Here is a 25,615-nt window from a genome sequence, read left to right on the forward strand (position 1 = left end):
GTGAAATGCATTTCCTTAAATTTGTTGTGAAGGATTTGTTTGAATTGTATGGGATGCAGTTGGCATTATGAGTACTGAACCAGGATGTAAATTCTTAAGCATTGCTTTGCAGCATAAACTCAACATTTGTACAAGACCTGGACTGTCACTTTCACTCACTTGGAAGGAATTATGCTTACTGCTTCTTTATCTATATTTTATACTGTAATTCATGAACCCTGTCCACTATTTAAAAGGCTGACATCAGGAACTTGATGAAATACTCTTGACTTGCACCTTTAGTAACACTCAAGTAGAACGGCACCACACAGGACAGAGAAACCCATTTGATAGCCACCTCATCTACCACCATTCACTCACTCCACCACCAACACACATTCGCAGTGGTTTGTCCCACCTACAGGATCCACCAAGTAAAACACGAAAGTCTGCACATAGCCATCTATTCACCCAGCCATCTCTCCTCCCCCTGCTTGCTGCTGTGTCTTTCCTCCCTTCTCCACCTATTACCTCCTGCTTTTGGGATGATGGCCACCCCCAACTTCACCTACTGAATTTGACCTGTTGAGTTTCTTCAGCATTGTGTTTTTACATCAACTCATCAAGACACCTCCCAACAGTACCTTCCAAACCCTCCATCTCTCCATTCTTCCTTCTCCACCACTTCAAACATGTTTGTTCTCTCACCTTTACAGTCTTGTGAAAAGGTTGAAGTGAAATCTTTACCCTGTTTCTCTCTCCATAGATACTGCCTGACTTCTGAATATATCCAGCATTCAGTACTTTTATCTCAGATGTACACCTTTTGAATTTTGCATCCATAAGAGAACGGCTATTTTCACATGCATTGGCTTCCTGACAACCATCTTCAAAAGGGAAACACAGAATTGTTCTTAGTGTTGCCTTCTCTACTAGACCAAATACAGATTGGATAACAATTTCACCTCTGCTCTGTTTATGGGTCTCAACTTGACCTTTCTGTAGCCAATTACAGAATATCTGTCCTCAGAGTGAAGCCAAATGTAAACTCGAGAAACAATGTATTATAACTTCTTCCTAGAGAGCCTTAGACCTAAAAACATGTTATTCAGTATTTCTAATTCTAGGTACCACCATCCCCATTTGATTCCATTGCTTCTATCCCTTCTTTCACTACTCCTGTTACAGAACAACTCCGATTATCCAAAATGGTCGGAACTGGGCCTATTTCAGATCAAAGTTTATTTCTGAGAAGGGGTCATTTTTATAAAAAAACAGCAAACCACTTCCAACACTGCTTAAACAACAAGGGAACGCATCATATGCATTAAAATAAATTTTAATTCTTACCTCAAAAAGAAAATGCTGACTGACGCCTCCCCACTGAGGCCCCACTCCTGCCTGGGGGCTCGAGGTTGTTGCCGGGGGCACGAGGTTCCCACCGCTGCTGCCACCAGGGGCATGAGGTTCCCGCTGCTCCCGGTGCCGGGGGCACGAGGTTCCCACCGCTGCTGCCACCGGGGGCATGAGTTTCCCGCTGCTCCCGGTGCCGGGGGCACGAGGTTCTGGTCAGTTCAGCTCTGTAAAAATTCAGATAAATTTGGATTTTACTGATTTGTCTCAGATTTCCTCATTGATCGGAAATTTTTCAGAGAATCAGAGGTGTACTGTACTTTCTTTCCACTCTCTCACTCCCTTCCCATACCGAAGGGTTTCTTCCTCTAGCTGTCTCTCCACCTCTCACATCTTCCTTCCTATACTCTTACCTTTTGACCCCTCGCCAGCTTCTTTTTCCCCTCATATGAGTATTTTCACCTTCTTGATGAAGGGTTCATGAAGCATTGTCTGACTATTGGTATGCGTGAAGGCTATCTGACCTGTTGAGGTCCAGTAAGTAATTTTTTTAACCATAAAAAGGGACAGCACTTGTTGCCATTGGATCAGGAAGGATAAGAACCCCAGAGTTGTCTGTAACTTTCACTTTTGTTACACGTCAATGAGCCCAGAAACAAGTCCAGATCCTCTTAGTGAAGAGTCAGGAAAATTCATTTGATAGCTTGAAGTCTAGAATGGATTTCAATATTAAATGATGGAATTCAGGGTTCTATCATAAAATGGAAAATCACACTTCTGAGGATAATTCTGAATCCACGTAACCAGCATGCAGAGCCAAGCCAATGCATTTCTCTTCTGTGCATAATGGTGCTGGATGGGCAGTAAGATTTTTCACACACTCAGTTCAAACACCTCCTAACTTTGGCTTAAATCAAATGCATCACTTACCATTGCACCCACAGCCTCCGTCAGGTCTTTCATAAAAGAGAACAGAAAGCCAACACACTAACTGTTATGAGGAACATATCCTATTCTTTGGAGAATGCCTTGAACCCAACAGTATGAACATTAAATTTTCCAATTTCTATCTCGTTCCACTGCTTCCATCTCTCCTTTACCTGCTCCTTTTCCCAACCTTCTTCATTCTTCCCAGGATTTCCTTGATACCTCGCAGCCCCTCCCCTTCCTCCCTCTTTACATAATGATATTTCCCCTTCCCAATCCTGACCTCAAATGTTGACAGACCATTTCCATCCATGGATGCTGCTTAACCCATTGAGTCTCTCCTGCTTCTCTTTGTTCCCTCAAATTTCCAACATCTGCTATTTTTGTGTTTCTCTGAATCCTCCAATAGCAACAGTCAAATCCAGGGATCTGGGGATGGCTTGAAGCTCTTCCAGGAAAGATCATAAATATTGGTAAGACCAATATTTGTCCTTTGCTCATTGCTTCAAAGATAACCCAAGTAGTGTCAAGTAGTACTGGTCAAGTACTTAAGGACTGAGTACACAAACTGACAGAGGTCCTTATGGAGATCTTCAACACATCATTGCAGCAGTACATCACCTCCATGGGCTTTAAGGCAGCCACCATTGGTACCAAAGAGGGTGTCAGTAACAAGCCTCAATGACACTGGACTGCAACACCATTATGAAATGGTTTGAGTGTTTGGTGATGGAACATATCAAAGCACACCTCCAAAAAACTCTAAATTCATTTCAATTTGCCTACAAATGGAACTATTCCACAGATGATGCTGTAGCTTTGTCCTTCCATTCCGTCCTGTCCCACCAGGAGAATAACATCTCATCCACCAAGCTGCTGTCATTGATTTAGCTCGGCATTTAATACAATCATACCCCAGAGGCTGGTACAGAAGCTTTCCTCGCTGGGACTCAATGCCCCTCTCTGGTATTGGATTCTGGACTTTCTAAAGAAAAGACCACAATCTATCTGGGTTGGCAGCAGAATGCCAAGCACCCTCTCACTGACCAATGGCACATGTCCTGAACTCCTGTCAAACAACTGACCCACAATTGCAATGCCAGATCCATCTCCAACAGAAACATCAAATTTGCAGATGACAGAACAATAGTTGGCCTCATCAGTGACAACAATGAGTTGCAATACAAAAAAGAGCTGGAAAATCTCATAAAATTATGCAAGATTAACAACCTTAGTCTCAACGTGGACAAAAAAAAGATAATTGTTGATTTCAGGAGGACCAGTGATGACTGTCCTCCATTATATGTTAAGAGCTCTGTAGTGGAGAGAAGTAGAGAGCACAAAGTTCCTCAGAGTTCCCTTAAGATGTAACCTATTCTGGACACACGATATCTCCTCACTTGTCAGGAAGGCGCAACAGTGACTACACTTCCTTTGAAGCCCGAGGCAGGCAAGCCTACCGGTCTCCATTCTGTCAACTTTCTACAGGAACTCTATCAAGAGCATCCTGGCCAGCTGCATCATGGTGCGGTACAGTCACTGTCGAGCAATGGATAGGAAGTCAATCCACAGGACCATAAAAACAGCAGAGATGATCACTGGGATTTCCCTCTCCCCCATCGGTATGTTTTACTGAGATCAATACCTGAAGAGGGCTTTCAAAATTATTGAGGACCCTTATGATCCTACGTGCAACATTTTCCAGCTACTCCCATCGGGAAAGAGATACAGGAATATCAGAGTCAGAACCACCAGGCTGAGGAACAGCTTCCTCCCATGCACAGTGAGACTGATGAAACAACTCTCTAACACTTCACTATTTACTAATAATATTTATTTTAAATATCTAAATAAATGTGTGTGTGTGTGTACTGTTGTACTTGACTGAATGTATGCTCTATCTTTATGTCTGCTTGCACTATTTTGCACTGTGAACCGAGGAATGTGTTTCGTCAGGTTGTACTGATATGATCGGTTGATAAATGAACGAACTTGAACTTGAAAGATGAGGTGCTGACATTAGACTTTGTTGTAACATTGCAAAGGTTTTAAACAGAAAGGTTTCAGTGATCAGTGACAGATGAAAAAGTAAAATGGCAGGCCAGGAGGGTAGCCTGAGAGGAAGAGCGCCCCTTAACATTCTCATCTAACATGATGACAGACACCAGTACGAATGCCAAAGTGTTGACTTCAACACTGCTTCACCTGACAATGATGGAAATTGTCCAGTTATGTACATTCTGCCACAAGAAGGATGAATCCAACCTAAGTAATGACCTGTCAATCATTATTCCTCAGTCATCAGAAAAGTGATAGAAAAGGTCATCAATAATTCCAGTAGGTGATATTCAGTTACCAGCAATCTGCTCACCAGCATTCAGTTGAGGATTCACCATTACTGCTCACTCCAGACCTCATCACGTGCTACTCAGAGGAGAGAATCCAACTGCTTGCTCTAACCCTAACCCTACCCTAATGTGCCCCAGCCAGCACCCACAAGGGGGATCATAGGGACTCCCTAACCCAGACTCAACCATACCCTAAACCCCCCCCCCCTCCAATAACCCAAACAGGAATCCCTCACAAACTGTAAAACACCAGAGCGGACCCAGCCAGTCAATGAATGATGCAGAAACCCAGCAGAGGAGAAGAAACGAGGCCAGCAGGGGCTAGAAACAGACACAGTGTAATGAAAACATGGGCCACCACAAAGTGGCAGTTCAGAGTGACACAGAACCCCAGAGAAGGGAAACAGGTGAAACTTATCTGGATCAGCCATATGAATAGCATGGTTATCAGAGCAAGTCAGATCCTGCAACGAGCATCACATTTCCTGACACACCAAAACCTTTTGACAGTTTACCAGGCACAAGTTAGGAGTGTGATGGAGTTCTCTCTATTTGCCTGGATGAGTGAATCACCAATCCCCATGCTCAACAAGTTCAATGCCATTCAAGATCAAATGGCCCAAGTGTGGCCCAGCCTCAACCCCTCCTCCATATTACCTGAAGCATTCACAGAATTGTGGGAGCATCTCACCAGAAGAACCTCAGCGGATCAATAAGGTGGCTTGCCATCACCTTTTCACAGACAATTAGGAATAAACAATTAATGTTGACCTTTTCAGCGTTATCCATTTTTCCTCCCATGTAAAAAAATAAATAGACGTAGCTCAGTAATAGGCCCTTCTGGCCCATGAAACCTGGAAGAAACCCATGCAGACATGGTAAGAACATACAAAGTCCTACATTCAGTGCCGGATTCGAACCTGGATCACTGGTGATGTAACAGCATTGTGCGAAGAGTGCCACCCTTGACAATAAACTTTTCACAGGACAGCAACATATGAATAGTCTTCCTCAGACTGCGAAACTACTTCAGAGCAGTAAAATTGGAGTTTTAGATAAAATATTTCATTGTAAACTGTTCTTGTCATATATATTTCAATTCATTTTAATTATAATTTAATTTAAAATAATTCAACTAAATTATCTTGAAAGGTGACAGAAGTACAGTATTACAGGCTTGCTAATGTGTGGAAGGGATGGCAACTGTTGAAAGTCAGCAATCATCTCATGTTATAACACCTCATCGATGTTCTCGAGAAATGTCCCGAGCACCCAATCTATTTTTAATTAGAAAAAATTCATGCTCACATTACAAGTTGGTAACATCTAATTTGGAAAATAACCAGCATTATATTGAATATAGTGAAGCGGGTCAAGCGAGTGGCATGGTTCTGCAGGCTGCAAAACAAATAAACAGGTGAATACTCACCGAACAGAGCAGCACTGTATGCTGGAGAATGGCACGGTGTGAATGTCCTGCCAGAAGGCGCAGGACACTCACAAGGATCAATTTAAATCTGCCGGTCCCGTGGATCGAAAGCATTCCAATACCAATGTCCTGCCTTGTCCCGTGGAGCCCGGGACATCCGGGGTATAAAAAAACATTGTAAATCCTGAATAAAGTCAGTCTTTAGTTGACTAATCTGGCGTGTGTTTGTATTACTTTAGTAGCTCTACAGTAGACCATATACTTACTTGTGTCTCATGCATAGTTGATTGTGAAAATATTGCAACTGCCTCTGTGTCTGTAAATTGTGCTATGAAAATTATTATTTTTATGAAAAGTAATAAACCAGATATGTGAAACCATAAATCTGACCAAAATCGCCATTCATTTATCAATGAAGAATATGGATACAGGACACTGTCTGCCAAAGCCATCCCAAAATCTCTTTTTGTTCCTTATTCTCCTCAGCAGACCTGTCTGCCTGTTCTTGATATATGCCTTTTTCTTTCTGATCTGTGTTTCTCTATCTTTTGTTAATCAGGGTTCCTTTACCTTGCCATTGCTGCTTTTTACCCCATTGGGAGCGTGTTTGTCCTGAGCCTTCCTTATCACACTCAACCTGATACACTCATCTACAATGCCTTGTATTGCAATACATTGCAATATTTACACCTCCAACCCCCTCTGGAATTATTCATCGGACAAAAATAAAACACAAACATATCTGCGTTATTCACACCAGAAATTGCAGTTCACTAATACTGTATTTCTCACTTATTCCATGTATGGGAAGGCTGGCATTCACTGACCATGAAATGCCGGGACATTTCCAAAGGATTGAGGGACCACACATGAGCCAGAGAGGGTAAAGGAGAAATAATTCTGCCCTTGAAGGGAGGAAGCATCGTGGAGGGATTGGAAGGTCATGGATGAATAAGATGGAATTTTACAACAGTAGTTTTGGGTCAATGTCACTGTTAACATGTATTCTTTTTTAATTCCAGTGAGAACTGACGATGAATTTGTTGTAGAGGTCCTTGATTGTCAGTCCAGCACCCTCGTCCAGGAACTTGATTGTTATTCTGAACTTAAAGCAGAAAATGTTGCATGTTATCAGTCAGTTTGACAGCATTGGTGGAGAGAGGGAAACTGGGGAAATACATTGGACTCTTTCTCTCACCACCAATGCTGCCGAGCCTGTTGAATGTTTCCAACATTTCCTGTTTTATTTAAGCTGTGAAAGTCTGGAAATCTCATGATAATGTGCTTTCTGTTAGCATAGTCTCTGGCCAAATGCACACTGAACACCCAATGTGGAGCCAGGGAGCAGACTCTCCATTGCCTTCTCCCAAGATACTATTGGCATGAATACTCACTTATCCATTGGGTTCAGGGCACAGAACAGATATGACATCATGTCCTCTAAGCTGAGCTCTGTGCTTGCAACTGACTTGTGCTCTGTGACTTGATGTACAAAACTTATATTTGCTTATAATCTGCTCTTCTGTTCTCACATTTATTTCACCTTACGGACTTCTCCCCTCCACCCAACCTGAGTCATATTTCCAGCACTTGCACAAGTTCCAAATTGTTCAATTTGTCCTTATTTCAAAAGTTGGCCATTCAACAATAAACAAATCATTAGACGTTGGCTAAAGTTATAAAATTGACAATTCCGTGGTGAAGATTTTAAATACGTGGAAGGGAAGGGGAGCTAAAAGGAGATGTGAGGGGCAGGTGTTTTAACCAGAAGGTGAAAGGTGCTTGGAATGGGTTGCCAGGGAAAGTGGTGGGAGAAGATATGAAAGTAGCATTTCAGAGGTTTCGAGATTGACACATGAATATGCAGGTGTCAGAGGGATATTTACATTATGTTCAGGGAGAAAAGATTTTGTTTAATCTGGCATTCTGTTTAGCACAGACATGGGGGCTGAATATGTTGTTCCTGCACTCTATTGTTCTGTTTTCCATGTTCTATGTTTCAAATCTTCAAGTCTCTGCCAGTTATACAGGTAACCTGGGCATCTGCTCCCTTCCTTCTGCACGAATCTTTCAGAAAAACATTTCTATCCTTTTTGGACTGGCAGCGTGACCTTAAGATTCTCCTTCTTAACTTTGAATGTGACTTCCTTAAATCAATAGCACTCAAGTAGCAGCATACAGTCAATATTTTACATTGAGTCAACAAAGTAATCTATCATTTCCCACTATCTTTGTCATTCATGGCTTCACCATTAAGCATGGTGGACAATTCCCTGTGTAAACATCATGATAAATATTGAAGGAAAATTTTCTCCGGTATGCCTGTTAGTGATACTGCAACAGAGTGAATGTATCTGTTTTCATCCCTCTGTGGTAAGATTAGAAGCAGTGGGAGGGAATTTCTTGATTTCTGTGTTATTGCTGTCATAACAGAGGGGGTAAGAGTTCATTTAATCTCTTGCACTCACATCTTCATAAGTATAGTGGAGGGATTTGCCCTAGTTTTGATTCATTAGATGATTTAATACAATAGGGAATTTTCCCCTTCTGTTTCCCACACAATGGTACAATTATTCTTAGATTTCTTTTTACTAAAGATAATATTCAGAGGAAAGCTGTGAAGGATTTGCTCTTCTTTTCATTTCTATTTTGAAGAATAATTTAATGCTGATTGATATCATAGTTTGTTCTTCATACAATTTTATTACGTTAGATATCCTGATTTTATCAAAAATTGTATTTGAGAAGATTCTAAAGTAACAATTCCTTCAAACTCTATCACTGATAGCTGAAACTCTCCAAAACTGCAGTCCTTAAAGATATGTCCTTAGTTGCCTATAATGGGTCATCACATGACATTGAATTGCATTATAGTACCTTTGTCTTAAGCTTTAGTTTTAAGTTTAAGTTTATTTGTCATTTTCTGCTGAGTACCATGAGAAGACTTCTTCTGTGAGCAGACAAACATTTATACAGCCATGTATAAATTTATACAGCCATTTAGACAAAGCATTTATACAGCCATGTAAAGAGCAGAATTTACAGAGTATAGGATTATAATGAAAAAGGAAGATAAAGTAGCACCAAGCAAACAAAGCATAATAGCACTATTATGAGGTCCATTCAGGAGCCTGATGGCTGTGGGAAAGAAACTGTGTGTAATCCAGTTGCTGTGTGATTGCACCAACATTTTTCACAGCCTTCTCCCCATTGAAGGGAAGAAGAGTGTGTGTCTGGGGTATGATGAGTCAGTATTTTGGCTGCCTTTTAGCAGGTAGCAGGAGATGTAGAAGGGGTCCATGGAAGGGACGGAATGTGCTGTTATGTTCTGAGCTATATTCACTACCTCTGTCATGTTTTTTGATTCTGAGCAGAGCAACTCCCAAACCACAGCAAGTATGTTTTTGATGGTGCACCAGAAGTTGTTGAGGGACAAGGCAAACATCTCTTGGTCTTCTGGGAAAATGAGTTTCTTACTTAAGGTTCTAAAAAAAGAAGTGTGGTGATGCAGAAGTTGACATGGGAAAATGGGTCAGTTTGATGCACAAAGCAAAGCCTTTTGCTCTCCAATCTGTCACTTAGGTGAGTTGGTGAGGGGAAAGAGACAAACACACACAAAACAAACTCTGTCCAATGAGAACCTGTAGAGTTACATCTACAAAGAAGCTGAGGAAAGTGTCAAGAGCTGATAGGACAGAAGGTGTGGGAAAAGGAGAGACAGGTAGAGGAAGAAACTATGAGGAAGGCAGGGGGAGGGGGCTTGGAAAGAAAAGAGAGAAAAAAAAACAAGTGCAGGAGTAGATAAAGAAGATATGGAATCAGTTTAATAAAATGGGGGTGGGGGTTAACTAAAATTAGAAAATTCAATATTCGTGCTGTTCGGTTTGTCTCTCCAGGAGGAATATGATGTTTTGTTCCTCAAATTTATCTTTGCCCTCACCCTGACCATGGATGAGCCAAGGACAGACATTTCTCTGCAGCAATGTTTGGGGCAGTTGAAATGTTTGACTACAGGGAGCTCAAGGTTAGAATGACACTTCCAGTCCATTTCACCAAACACATATGTTCTGTAGATCTAAACCCCATGCATAGATTATCACTTTGGTCATTGATGATACCCTATTCCTTTCACTTGGTTCTAAGACACTGAGAGTAAGCTTCAGGATTCTGTTTAATTCTACTTTCAAGATTATTTTGTGGCCCCTTTTTTGGCTTCCTAATTTTTTTCCCAAGTTCACTCCTATATTTCTTGCAAACCTCAAGTGAACCTTTGAATAATAATTTTTCATAACATATGCTTTCACATCTGAAGAAGGGTGCAGGCCTGAAACATGAACTGTTTATTGCTTTACATGGGTGCTGCATGACCTGCTGAGCTCCCCCAGCACTTCATACTGTGGAATGCTTCCTTCTTTTCCTTGATCAAATGTACAACAAAGTTCAAAACTTTAGGGTGTTTTCTCCCAATTCAATTTACTTCCTGGATATGATTGGAGAAGTTATACCTCATGGAATAATCATGGACTACTGTTAAGTTATTATATTTTTGTTATGCTTATTCATTCAAAAAGAATGACTTCATGTGGGTTTATCAGTTAACCAACTTTATTTTCCTTGAACTGCTTCCACCACCTCCAACAACAACCAACTGTTTTTCAACCTACAATAACTGGCAATGCTTGCAACTCCCCTCATATACATCACTTCCGGTTGTCAGCAAACCATGTGCATTGCATGCTAGGAAATGTAGTTCTTATGTGCACCCATAATAACAGTTTTCCCACAAAAAGAAGGCAAAAAGCAATACATTTGACTGTCAATTATTTAGGTTCCTGGAAGGGATTACCTCTGTGGTAATGCAAATACTCAGATAATGTAAAGGACGGCACAAAACACATTAAAAAAAAGACAAGTGAGTAAGTTTCAATAAGCTTGAATGTTTTCATCACCTTTAAAATAAACTCAAACTCTTGCACCTTTTCTCTACTCTTTATTGAAGTCATCTCTGGGAATTGACAATGACTGTATCATGGCCTGGCATGGGCGCACCAATACCTCTGAGCAAAAAGCCAAGCAAAATATAATGGATCCAGCCCAGTACATTACAGGCAAAACTCTTTCCACCTGCGAGAAAATGTACATGGAGCACTGCCATTGGAAAGCAGCAGCAATCATCAAGGATCCACACCACCCAAAATATGCTTGGTTTTCACTGCTGCCATTAGGAAAGAGGTATGAGTGCCACAAGAGTTGTACCACCCAGTTCAGCAAGTTTCTACCCATCCACCATCAGATTCCTAAACAACATTCAATCAGAGACACGTTAAAAGACCCTTGCTTTGCACATTATTAATTACTGATTTTTTTTTTGTATTTGCATAGCAAGTTTGCTTACATTTCTCACTTTTGTATCAATATCCAGAGAATAATATAAATCCCCAAGACATCGGGGAAGTTGCACATTTTTGAAGAAATTTGGTGAACATCCTTGAACTTTTTTTTTCTTCTGTCCACCTGTAATCCTTCCCTGAAAAGAGCTCAAAGTGACATTGGTTTTGCAGCAATTCAAATGAATGGTACTGGGAGTTTGAGGGTAAACAATGAGCAGAATTTGCATACATTTGGTGTGTTGCCACTGGAGGAGAAAATATTGGATAATAATTAAATTGAGGTGAATAGTATGGTTAAAAGATTCAATTGAATAATTTGAAAGCCAGTGTTTTCTGTAAGTCCTGAAAACCCAGCTATATTGCAAAAAGGATAACTGCCTGCATCAGAGAGTGCAATGAGAGTTCCAAGTGACACGTTGGCTTTCAGATTTCAGACTTAATGTCAGACATCACAAACAACCCTGAGATTCCTTCTCCTCTGGGTGAGGCAGAATTACCACTTTTTGACAGTGCAAAGAACACCTGACTCAACATTCAGATGAAAACAATACAGAGATAGAAAAAAAACAATACAGTGCAAAAGTAAGACTTCTTAAATGAGTCCCTGATTGAGTTTGTTGTTGAGGGGTCTGGCAGCAGCTATTCTTTAACCTGGTAGTGCGAGTCTTGTGGCACCTCTACCTCTTTCCTGATGGTAACAGTGAGAACAGAGAGTCAGCTGGGTGATGTCGATCCTTGAAAATTGCTGCTGTTTTCCAGCAGCAGCGTTCCCTGTTTAGATGTTCTTGATGGTGGGGAGGGTTTTACCTGTGATGTCCGAGGCTGTGTCCACTACCTTTTGCAGGTTTTACACTCACGGTCATTGGTGTCCCCATACCAGACCATGATACAGCCAGTCAGCACACTTTCCACCACATTTCTGTGGAAGTTTGCCAGGGATTCTAATGCCATACCAAACTCCAGCAAACCCCTGTGGGACGTAGAGGCGCTGATGTGCTTTCTTCATAATGCCATTAGTGTTTTGGGTCCAGGAAAGCTCCTCAGAGATAGTGACTCCCAAGAGCCTAAATTTCTTCACATCCTCCACCTCTAATTTCCAAATGATTACTGGACTACATACCTCTTGTTTTCCCCTCCTGAAGTCAACAATCATGTCCTTGGTTTTGGTGATGTTGAGTGTGAGGGTGTTGTTGGTGCACCATTCAACCAGGTTTTCAATCTCCCTCCTGCATGTCGACTCATTGCCCCTTTTTATACAACCCACTATTGTGGTGGCCTCCGTCAGTCATGGTCAACCATGAGTACTGTGCCTCTGGTCGTAGCTGGGCTCAAGCCAGGGCAGAGTTGAAATGGAGATCCGTCTGTTGCCCATTCTGTGGGACTAATGATGGGTTCAAAGGAATGACAAAAGTCAATACAGTTTGGTGACAGCAGCATCATAGGGAGTGAGGGGCTGAAACACAATGAATCATTTCAGATTCACTCAAAGTGAAGCGAGTCTATCCTTTCAATTTACTTTTACTCAATTATTTTCCTAACTCTTTTCATTTTTATTGACATATTAATCTCATTAAAGACAAATTTACGAGTGACTTCTTCTGAAGGAATGAAGATCAGTTTCTCCCATGTGAATACCAATTAAGGTGCAATTAATTTTGAGCTAAACCAAAGGAAGTATGTTCACAAACTCTAAGGCTTGGTCTACGAATGCTTTACATACGTGAAGCACTCTGTAGATTGAGTGGGAACTTGGGTGATGTTTTAGATTTGTAATTGGAGGATTTTAACTGTTTCTACCCTTGTGTTTTAAACTCCACCTCATTCTCCTCCAGTAAAATCAAATGGTGTAAAGTTGAATCTATTCCTGCCCATATATTGGATGGGGTCAACAATTAAAATTATGCCAGGTTCTTTTGCTATGTGGCTCAAATAATTCTTTCATGTTTCACGAATGGTTTCAACTTTCTGCAGTCCTTTCTGCATTTCCAGTGTCCTGACAACCAAATACCCACGTCTCATGAAAGGGATATGCACTCAGTTTTCTGTCAAATCTCTTCTCTCACAAGTCATCTCTCATAAATTACGAGTCACACTTCCTGTTTTCATCACATGCCCATTCCTTGTAAAAGGAAGAACTGGTGGAGGCCACTCTGAAACTCAGAACTTCTCCATCCTTCACTGCTGACCTGAACCTTACATCTGTCTAGAACATAGGAACATAAAAAATAGGAGCAGCAGTGGCCATCTGACCCGTTGAGCTTGTTCTGCCATTCAATAATATGCCTGATCTGGCCAAGGACTCAGCTCCACCTACCCTACCACCCACCCCCCACCCCATCTTTCCCTATAATTCTTAATTTCCCCTGCAATGCAGAATTATAACTTTTAATTATATTTAGTGAGGCAGCCTCTGCTCCTTCCTTTGGCAAAGAATTCCCCAGATCTACAACTCCTCCTCATTTCTGTTTTAATCTACTCCTCTGAATCTTGAGCTATGTCCCTTGATTCTAGACTCAATATCTCAATGTTCCTGTCCTCTGGCATTTTTGGTGAGTGATTGAGGCAAGAGATGAACATTTCAGCTTATCTCTGCTGTCCCATTTTCAGAACTGGTGTTTACAGGGCTTCGTAGCTCCTTCACCATTTACCCTTTTAATACCTTCCAGCTAATCTTTGATCCTCAATCTCCCTACCTCTCTGGTAACTCTGCTGTGCTGTGTCAATATGCCAGTTTAGATGTTTGCTGTTTTGTACAAAAGTTTTAATATCCCTGAAACATAGACCTGACTGGCTCACATTAGACAATTTCTCCTAATTAGATAGCAATATAATTGAATCATATTTAGCAGGCAGACAAATTAACTGCTCATTTTATTTCCATCAGGGCACAATGTGAATGAATTATGATGCACCACTCAGCTAGACCTTAACCCAATGATTCACACTGAGGGGTTGATAGCTCACAGGTTAATCTAAAGACCTCAGTATCCTTAGTTATTTGTTTCACAATTATGATTCTAACAATTAATTTTACATAACAAACTCTAATTAGCTTTTATACTGGAAAGCAATTAAGGTGACACTCTTGCACAAAGCAAATGTGCTATCATTCCTGTCAGTTATCGCTTGAGAATTTTTGCAGGTGCAATAGTCGGTAACAGCACTTATTACCAATCCATCTTTGGGAGAATTATATCTGGCAGTTTGTTTTCTGAATCTAGCATGAGACTAATTGGTCTACATAGCTTCCCAATTTATCCTCCTTGGCTACTCTTCAGCCTCAAGAATAGCTTGAATGTTTAAGAAGGACTGAGATTTTGGCCAGATCCTTCATCCTTCTGAACAATTACACAGGGAAGTTATTAAAGATTAGTAACCAACTGGCATTCCACTCAATATTTTACATGATCAGTATTTTTACTTGGTTTCTCTACTATCTGACCTGTGTGCTTTTCCAGTAAACATAAATATTCAATTGCAGAATTTGTTCAAAAAAAATGCAGAAAGGTCTCAGAATATTTCTGCAAGAAAAAAAATCAAACTGCTGGAGGAATTTAGCAGGTGGAGCATCATCTGTTGGGGGGAACTGTCAATATTTCAGTTTAAGACCTTGCATCAGGAGTCATGTATGTATTCTGAGAATAAATCTGAACTTTGAAATTTGCACTTTGAGTGAGAGTGGAGAGGCAATATAACAGGTCAAAAGCGGAAAGGAGGGTGGTTGAGCCAGGGCCTGGTAGATGGCTCAAGGAAGGGGAAGGGATGGTGGGCTGAAAGGACAGGTGGCATAGGATGACATTGCGATTCAAGAGCCAGGTAGGTGATCAGTGGAAGCCAACAAGAAAATAGAAGACAGATAGAGCTGCAGGTGGCGGGGGGAGGGGGTGGGTGGGAATGATGAGGAAGGCTAAGACAGAGGGAAACAAGTGGGAACACAAAGACTACAGATGGTAGAATTTGATATGGAAGGAAGGTACTGATGGGAACCATTAAATGAGAGGTCAATGGCAGGTGGAACTTGGTAGGAGAGGCTATCGGTAGTTGAAATGTGTGGGTCAAAGGGGATATACTGAGGAGGGAGGAGGAAAAAATATAGCTGATGAAGCTTTGGAGGGAGGGTATGAGACAGGAAACAAAATTGGGAGGAAAGAAGGTAGATAGGAAGGAAAGAGAGGGGGTGGTGGGACACAGGTGGTAAGGTTTTCCTGAACTATGAAAATTCAATTTTCATAAAATTGGGTTGTAGACTACACAGACAGAAAATGAGATTTTCTTCTACTAATTTGCATTAGGCCTCACCTTGGAAGTGGAGAAGGCCCAGGGTGGATAGGACATTGTGAGATTGGGAAGGGGTGTTGAAATTTCATGCAACCAGCACTCAGAATTCCTTTCCTGTGGGCTTGCTTATGCAAAGAAGCCACATCAGGAGAACAAAATGCAGTAGATGAGTGTGGAGGAGATGCATGTGAATCTGGAAGGACTGTTTAGGTCAATGGATAGTGGTGAGGTGGTGACAAGTGTTGCATCTTCTGTGCTGTGTCTTGTGATTGGATTCCATTGCATTTGGTGGAAATGACAAAAGATACTGGATGCGGAGGCTTGTAAGGCAAAAAGTGAGGATTGGGGAAAAATATTTCTGTTCCGTTTGGAGGGAGGGATTCTTGACCAGAGATCAGGAAGGTGGGCAATATCTGCTTATATTGTATTTTGATATTCAACATAATTATTTTCCAGCAGTTCCCTAGATTAAGCAGCCTTAAAATATGGAGTAAAGTTTCTTCTTTATGCATTTCTTTGTCTTTGAAAGTAGACAGGCCTACATGACCACATGGGAGCCAAGAAACAGTGCATTAAGATGCACCCTCACCAGGCTCCCATCCAATTTGCCATGAAAGCTTGCAGGCATTCAATGCATTTGATCCTTTCACAGTAGAATTAATCAGCACAAGTTATCAGTCAGTAGTCCATCAAATGTACATGGATTACAGAGGAGAACAGCAGGTTGATGTTTCCAGGTGGTACAGTATTAAGTTCAATATTAAACATCTCTACAGTGTTTAAATCTTATTTGGGGAATTTGACTGCTGATAGTAGTTTTAAAATGTGACCTCAGTATGACAACATTATATACAATAACAATCTGTGCGATACCTGCATCCAAATTTCAAAGGGGCAGAAATGTGCTATAAGAGTTAATTGATAATTGAAATAATGCAGTTTAATTAAGATCTCCTCAGATTCAAATGAGATATTGTATGGCACCAAAGAGTTGATCATGTGATACCATCAATCACTGCTTGATACATTCACATTTCCAGGAGAGTTGAAAAATTGGTCACTCTGCTCCTCTTTGATTGCTACTTAGTGGGATTCAAGATGACCTTGTTGAATGAGATCACAGTAATCTTATTCTTCCATCCACCGTGAGGAAGTTGCTTGGTACACTGAAATCCAACCTCCATCCCCTGTTACAGGTGGGAAGCAGCTGTAATGCATGGATGAAGAGCTAGTGTGGGGGCAGACGATCAGATTTGCAGGTCATTGTGATCTCTTCTGGGGAAGGTCTGACCTGTACAAAAAGGACGGGACGCAGAAGGACCAATATCCTGGCAGGCAAGTTTGCTCGAGCTTTTGTGGAGGGTTTAAATTAGTTTAGCAGGGGGATGGGAACCAGAATGTGAGTGCAGAGAATAGGGCAGAAGGTGAAAAGGATCATGCAACGTGTTGTGAGTTTGTGAGAAAGGACAGACAGAGGATGAAGCATAAAGGTAGTCAGGTAGAGGGTTTGAAATGTGTCTATTTCAATGCAATCAGACGAGAAAAAGGGAGAGTAAATTTGAAACAGATGTTCATGGGAGAAAGCACAAGATTAATGTGGTGGATGTGTAGAGACCACTTGCGCCAGGTTCAGAATAGGTTTGACCCACTAAATTGGAAATGATGGTAGGAAAAGAGAACTGTAGTTGGCAAAACAGGTGAGGCAACAAGTGAAGAGGAAGAAGGAAGCAAAGATTAGATTTAGGACCCAGGATACAGGAAGGGCTCATGACAATTATATGGTAGCCAGGAAGTAACTTAAGAAAGGACTTAGGAAAGCCCATAGTGGGGCATGAGATGACCTTGGTGTTCTATGCATATGTGAAGAGCAGAAGGATAACAAGAATGAAGGTGGGGCTGCTTAAGGATAAAGGAGGCAACATGTGCCTCGAGTGGAGGAGGTTAGAGAGGTCCTAAATGAAGAGATAGCTGGACATTGACTATGATCTTTGAGTTATCCTTGGCCATAGGGGAGGTGCTGGAGGAGTGGAGAATGAAAAATGTGGTTCCCTTGTTTAAAAAGGGTAATAGGGAGAATCCTGGGAATTATAGACTGGTGAGTCTTACATATGTGATGAGCAAATTTTTGGAGAGGTTTCTTAAAGATAGGATTTATGAGGATTTGGAGAAGAACAGTCTATTCAAGGATATCATGGCTTTGTGAAGGGAAGGTCATGCTTCACAAGTCTAATTGAGTTTTTTGAGGAACACAAAAGAAATTGATGAAGGAAGGGTGGTAGCAATGGTGTTATGGCTTTTAATAAGGCATTGGACAAGGCCCCCCCCCCCCCATAAGAGACTCATTCAGAATGTCATGAGGCATGGGATCCATGGAAACTTGGGTATGTGGATTAAAAATTGGATTTCATTTAGAAAGCAGAGAGTAGTTGTGTTTAAATTTAAAATTAATTTTTTTTTAAAATCTTACATATGCACTTTAACCATTTGTGAATTGTTTGATTACAAATTTAAAACAGTGGAACACAGGGGCAAATAAAAGAAAAAAAAAAGTATATTTGTCCCAAACATTATGGAGGACATTGTAAATGCCTCTTAAATCATAGAACCATAGAATAAAACATTGCTAGTATACGAACATCCATCACCTATCCTTACAAAGCACCTACCTCTCTGTGCAAAATAAATTGCCTCACACATCTTATTTAAACTTCCCCCCTCACCTTAAACCTTTGCCATCTTGTATGTGACAAGATAAAACTGAAACTGAAAGACTGACCATCTACCCTATCAATGCCTCTCACGAATTTCCATCAGGTTACCTCCAACCAAGAGCAGTACAGCATCACAGCACCAGCGATCAGGACCGGGGTTTGAATCCCACACTGTCTGTAAGGAGTTTGTATATTCTCCCCACGTCTGCGTGGGTTTCCTTCAGGGCTCTGGTTTCCTCCCACTATTCAAAATGTACCAGGGTTTGTAGGTTAATTAGGTGTAATTGGGCGACACAGACTCGTGGGCTGAAAGGGCTTGTTACTATGCTGTACATCTAAATTTGTTTGTCCAGCCTCTCCTAGCCTCTCCTAGCAAGTAGTATTGTGACCTGGGCCTCCACAATGCTCAATGATAAGAAGACCACATGATCCCAAAGGTTGCCTTCACTCACAGACTTGAATAGCTTGGGTGTAAATCTTAGCTTCTGTTTCTAATGGGCATGGTGGCTTCTAACAGTATGATTGCATGATATATGCGCATTAATCAGGCATAATGTACAGGTGTGGTGATACACCACTAGCCTGCTGCAGGGGGCGACCTGTGTACATGCAGGAAGATCACCGGAGGGCAGACCACACCCAGTTTGCTGCCAATCACCCGCTGGGATATAAGCCACATCTGGCTCCTCGAGGTCGGTCACACGGAGTTACAGCTAACTACAGCAGAGATGTTAAGTAGAAGAAAGCCTGTTGTTCAGTCTTTGAATCTTGTCTTTGCTTACTGTCACTACAATGCATCACAACAGGAGAAAGTGTTAATTGTACCTTTCCTTTTTCATCCAATTTCTGGAGAGTCAAGATTTCCCACGGTCCATTTTCAGACCCATTAAAACTGGAATACAGTGGTAATGGAGAGCAGCCCTTTGATGGCCCATGCATCACACAGTGGTTTCTCTTCCAACCCAGTTTCAGCATTGCACCTCTAAGAAGTGATTGAGTGTATTGTTTCACTCCTGAACTCAGCCTTTGGGACACTAAGTTTGGCATCTCAGGCAAAAACAATAAAGTTTATCTCTGAAGAAGAAGGCCATGATTTTTACCACAGCTTGGACATTGTCTCTCACATTAAATGAACTTCATGCCATTATTCAGGTTATTGAAAGGGTCAGTATTTGCATTTTGTACTTCAGCATGACATTAATTTAATAGCCCATTACAAGATATTTTATTGTTTGCCCTCTTACCTGTGAAAACGACCCTGGTGTCTCATCTATTGACTCAGTGGACTCCAAGGTTCAAAGTAATACACTTAACTGAAATCACTGAGGATAATTAATGGGAGGAGCTTAAGCTGTTTGACATGTGGTTTTTGACCCTTTGAGAGGTATTATTTCAAAGAATAAGTAATGAATCCAGCTTCTATTAATGTTGTCTGGTGAATGAAACAAGTGGAATGACGTTGGTTGCAGCAGCCTCTCCAGGACACCAATAATTTTGCTTTGTTTTTATTTTAATTATGGTTAAATAGTATAGCTAAACAATTAAATAATTTTAGTTTCCATAGTCATGGCTACCCAAAGCTGCAGATTACCATATTTAAAGATATTTAGAAAGGTATTTACTCATCTCCGGGAAGATCTGCGGGATGAGTTATGTGACCTAAAAGCCTTGGGATTGCACAGGAGAAGGAAGCAGTGCACAAGGAGGTGGAAGTGCAGTAAGCGAGTAGGGATCTGTGCTAGGCTGAGACCAAACCCCTGCCACCTGGCTCTTCCATCCATCCTGCTTGCAAACGTTTGTTCCCTGGTGAACAAAATGGACGACTTCCAACTCTGAAGGTCTGGGCAGCGAGAGTACAGGGACATAGAAACATCTTTTCTTTGGCTTGGCTTCGCGGACAAAGATTTATGGAGGGGGTAAAAGTCCACGTCAGCTGCAGGCTCGTTTGTGGCTGACAAGTCCGATGCGGGACAGGCAGACACGGTTGCAGCGGCTGCAGGGGAAAATTGGTTGGTTGGGGTTGGGTGTTGGGTTTTTCCTCCTTTGCCTTTTGTCAGTGAGGTGGGCTCTGCGGTCTTCTTCAAAGGAGGTTGCTGCCCGCCAAATTGTGAGGCGCCAAGATGCACGGTTTGAGGCGATATCAGCCCACTGGCGGTGGTCAATGTGGCAGGCACCAAGAGATTTCTTTAGGCAGTCCTTGTACCTTTTCTTTGGTGCACCTCTGTCACGGTGGCCAGTGGAGAGCTCGCCATATAACACGATCTTGGGAAGGCGATGGTCCTCCATTCTGGAGACGTGACCCATCCAGCGCAGCTGGATCTTCAGCAGCGTGGACTCGATGCTGTCGACCTCTGCTATCTCGAGTACTTCGACGTTAGGGATGAAAGCGCTCCAATGGATGTTGAGGATGGAGTGGAGACAACGCTGGTGGAAGCGTTCTAGGAGCCGTAGGTGATGCCGGTAGAGGACCCATGATTCGGAGCCAAACAGGAGTGTGGGTATGACAACGGCTCTGTATACGCTTATCTTTGTGAGGTTTTTCAGTTGGTTGTTTTTCCAGACTCTTTTGTGTAGTCTTCAAAAGGCGCTATTTGCCTTGGCGAGTCTGTTGTCTATCTCATGGTCGATCCTTGCATCTGATGAAATGGTGCAGCCGAGATAGGTAAACTGGTTGACCGTTTTGAGTTTTGTGTGCCCGATGGAGATGTGGGGGGGCTGGTAGTCATGGTGGGGAGCTGGCTGATGGAGGACCTCAGTTTTCTTCAGGCTGACTTCCAGGCCAAACATTTTGGCAGTTTCCGCAAAGCAGGACGTCAAGCGCTGAAGAGCTGGCTCTGAATGGGCAACTAAAGCGGCATCGTCTGCAAAGAGTAGTTCACGGACAAGTTTCTCTTGTGTCTTGGTGTGAGCTTGCAGGCGCCTCAGATTGAAACATAGAAACATATACAAACATAGAAGATAGGAGCAGGAGTAGGTCATTCGACCCTTCGAGCCTGCTCCGCCATTCAACGAGATCATGGCTGATCCTTTGGTCTTTACAGAAACATGGCTCAGTGACAGAGTCCCAGATGGCTCCATTCAGCTGGACGGGCTCACTTTATTTCAGGCTGACAGAGTTGCTGCTTTGTGTGGTAAAGCCCATAATGGTGGCCTGTGCGTTTGTTCTCTGGTGAACAAAATGGACGACTTCCGACTCTGGAAGTCTGGGCAGCGAGAGTACAGAGACTGTTGTCCTTTGGTCTTTACAGAAACATGGCTCAGTGACAGAGTCCCAGATGCCTCCATTCATCTGGACGGGCTCACTTTATTTTGGGCTGACAGAGTTGCTGCTTTGTGTGGTAAAGCCCATAATGGTGGCCTGTGCGTTTACATCAAAACAGAATAGTGCAAGGACTCTGCACGAGTCTCCTGTCACTGCTCAACCCTGGTGGAATTTGTGACTGTTAGATGTAGACCATTTTATCTACCACGGGAATTCACCATGGTCCTCATAGTTGCAGTGTATATTCCACCTGTGCTAATGCTAAGGAGGCAATCTGGGAATTGTATGGGTGTTATTAACAAACTGCAGAATGTACACCCTGATGGACTGATTATTATCACTGGGGATTTCAACCAGGTGAACCTTGTCAGGGCTACCTAAATTCTATCAGTATGTGGAATTTGCTATGACAGGGGCAAACACGTTGGACTTTGTGTAAACGAACATTTCTGTCAAGTATCGGGCAGAGTCCTGCCCTCACCTCAGATACTCAGACCACATCTCTGTAATGCTAATCTCAGCAGACAGAGCACTTGTCAAACACTCCAGACCAGTTCTGAAGCAGGTTAAAACCTGGCCAGCAGGGATCATTCATGCACTTCAAGGCTACTTTTAGTGCACTGACTGGCACATGTTCAAGGAAGCAGCAACTGGCGGCATCTGCATCAATATGGAGGAGTATATGGCATCAGTGACCAACCATCATTACCCATTCTAACCAGAAACCATGGATGATTGTGGAGGTGTGTGTGCTGCACAGGAATCAAAACACTGCTATTGCAAGAGCCAAATTGTCTAAGGCCATCAGGGAAGTAAAGCGTGCACAAGCCCAACGCATTCACATTCACTTCCTGGACAGCAAGGACACGCGACACATGTGGAAGGACATCTGAGAAATCATCAACCACAAGACTACACCATCTGCCTGTGCTGTGATGCCACCCTCCCAAATGCACTAAACAACTTCTATATGCATTCCGCCTTTCCTCCAAATGATCAGGTGCTGTGTTTTGCAGTGGCTGATGGGAAGATAGAGTTAGGCGAGGTCAACCCATGGAAAGCTGCTGGACCGGATAACATTTGCAGCAGAGCGCTCAGGGGATGTGCGGCTCAGCTAGCAGATGTTCTCTCCAACATCTTTAACATCTACCTGAACAGTGCCGTGGTCCCAACGTGCTTCAAATCTGCCAGCATTGTCCCCGTGCCGAAGAAGTTGTCTGTGTCCTGCCTCGATGACTACCGCCCTGTCGCACTCTTATCATCATCAGGTAATGCTTCAAGATGCTCGTCGTGGGACACATCAAGCTCCTGCTGCAACCGTCTCTGGACTTGCCTGCAGTCTGCATATCTATCAAACTGCTCTACAGATGATGCCATCGCCTCCGCCCTCCATCTAGCCCTCACCAACCTGGAAAACAAGGACATACTTTGAATGCTTTTTATTGGCCAGTTCGGCATTCAACATGATCATAAGATGTTTGAGCCTGCTGCGTCTAAATACCATCTTCAGCAATTGGATTATGACTTCCTATCAGGGAGATCTCAAGCAGTCTGGATCGGTAATAGCACCTCCAAGACCATCACACTGAGCACAGGGCCTCACAGGGCTGTGTGCTTAGTCCTCCGCTGTTAATTCAGTTGACCCACACAGACTGGTGCACAGCCAAGAACCTGTCTCTGAATGTTAATAAAACAAAAGAGATGGTTGTTGACCATCTGGGAGGGGGGTGGGACCATACTCCACTGACCACTGATGGCTCCACCGTTGAGGTCATCAAGAATATTATGTTCCTTGGAGTGCATTTGGTGGAGAATCTCACCTGGTCCCTTAACATCAGCTCCATTGCCAAGAAAGCTCAGCAGCGCCTCTACTTCCTGCGAAGGCTGAGGAAAGTTCATCTCCCACCCTCCACCCTCACTACATTCTACAGAGGATGTATTGAGAGCATCCTGTGCAACTGCATCACCACCAGGTTTAGAAGCTGTACCAGCTCGGACCTCAAGTCCCAGCAGAGGATAGTGAAGTTAGTGGAAAAGATCATTGGGGGCTCTCTTCCTACCACGAAGGACATCTACAACACTCGATGCAGGCGAAAGGCAATAAACATTGTGAAGGACTCCACACACCTTTTCAGCCATCTGGTAGAAGATACCACAGCACTCAGGTTGTTATATCCAGATTGAGCAACTGTTTTTTTAGTGTACCATGGACTTTTACAGTATACATCTTAACATTTCAATGTGTTTAACTTATTCTAACTTACTGTAACTATGCTCCGTGGTCCTGGAGAAACACTATCTTGTCTTTACTGTGCGAGCATGTTATGAACGATAAATAAAGGTGTCGTGACTTGACAGTGTTATTTGCAACCATCACAGAGGGAATCATGAACATTTCAAACAAAAAGCTTTTCAGGTAAGGAAATCTGACTTCCTTTCCTGGTCTGTCCTGCATGTGACTCCACATCAAGTGAAATATTTATTTTGTTGTGCATTCTGAACTGGCTACTTGAACTGGCTACTGAAAATGAGAAATCTCTAGATGCTGGTAATTTAAATTTAAAAAATGGAGAAGGCTTTAAATACTCAGCAAGTGAAGTTTCATCAGTTTTGATGAAGGGGATTTGACCTGAAGTATGAACTCTGGACCTCTCTCCACAGTTGTTGCTTGACTTAGTAAGTATTTGCAGCATTTTTATGTTTTTAGCCCAAATTAGCTGATCCTTTCAAGGATGAATGAAGATGGAAAATAAATACTAGCCTTGCTTTTGCTCTGATGTCATATGAATGAATCAATCAATGAATTACATTTTCCCCAAGTTGAAAGGGCAAAACAGTAAATTGACTCCCATCCTGCAGCTGATTTAAGAATTGTTCTGCAGAATAATATACACTCTCTTGGCAGCTGAAAACTAATCTGGGAACTGTGGAAGAGCCCATCACAATACATGTGCTGCCTTCTCCCACTTCTGTTTGGCAGAGTGAGTGATAAAAATGAATACCTTTCCTGTGCATTGACACAGTGACATCACCTCTCATTTGTACAGGCCAAGGTACAATGCTGTGACAGTGGGGTTTAAAAGGACCCAGGCTCCCACTCACACAGAACATTCAGAGAAGATGTGCCCTCTGCAAAGTGACAATCTGAGGATAAGGAAATGAGGTTTGGTGAGAATGTAAGGGAACTGAATACTTGAAACAGCAGAAGGAAATGTAAAGAGGAAAGTTCCACAGGCGGTTGTGGGAACTGCTTCCAATATTGATTCGGAAGAGGTGAGAAGGCAACAATAATGCAACGTTCCATAAATGTTTCATATCCTGAGGTAAATAGCAGAGGACATTACTGAGGTAAACTCATTTTCACCAATCACCTACCAACCTACATTCCTTCTCCTCTCCCTCTACCATTTTATTTTGGTGGCAGCCTTTCATTTGCTCTTCCTGATAGAGGCTTTCAGCCTGAAACATCGATGATCTTTTGCCTTCCATGGATGCTAGCTGACCTGCTGAGTTCGTCCAACATTTTGTGTGCTTACAAAGAAAATTACTGAGACCGTTAAAGTGATTGAAAGAATCTGAAAGGATTTAAAACTGAGAAAGGGAATCACAAAACTTGGGTCACTGCAGCAATCAGGTACCATCAGCAAAATGATGAATGCATAGTGAACCAAAAGTGACAGAAAACTTGTGCCCAACTTGCTGGATTTATAGGATCCATACTGAACTATAATATGCTATAAACTGATAGGAAATCATGATATATGTGTGTATTATAACACAGAGTTCTCTTCTGGATTCAAAGTTCCATTATTGTCATGTACACATCCTCTGCTGCGTCCTGTGCCCCAGTAACCTCTGTATTGCCCGTTCTCCACTCTAGTGGTGAACTCGAACTTAAATCATAAAAGTCATCTGTCTCAACCCCAAGTTCCAAATCT

The sequence above is a fragment of the Narcine bancroftii genome, chromosome 6, assembly GCF_036971445.1.
Source record: "Narcine bancroftii isolate sNarBan1 chromosome 6, sNarBan1.hap1, whole genome shotgun sequence".
NCBI classification, from domain to species: Eukaryota; Metazoa; Chordata; class Chondrichthyes; order Torpediniformes; family Narcinidae; genus Narcine; species Narcine bancroftii.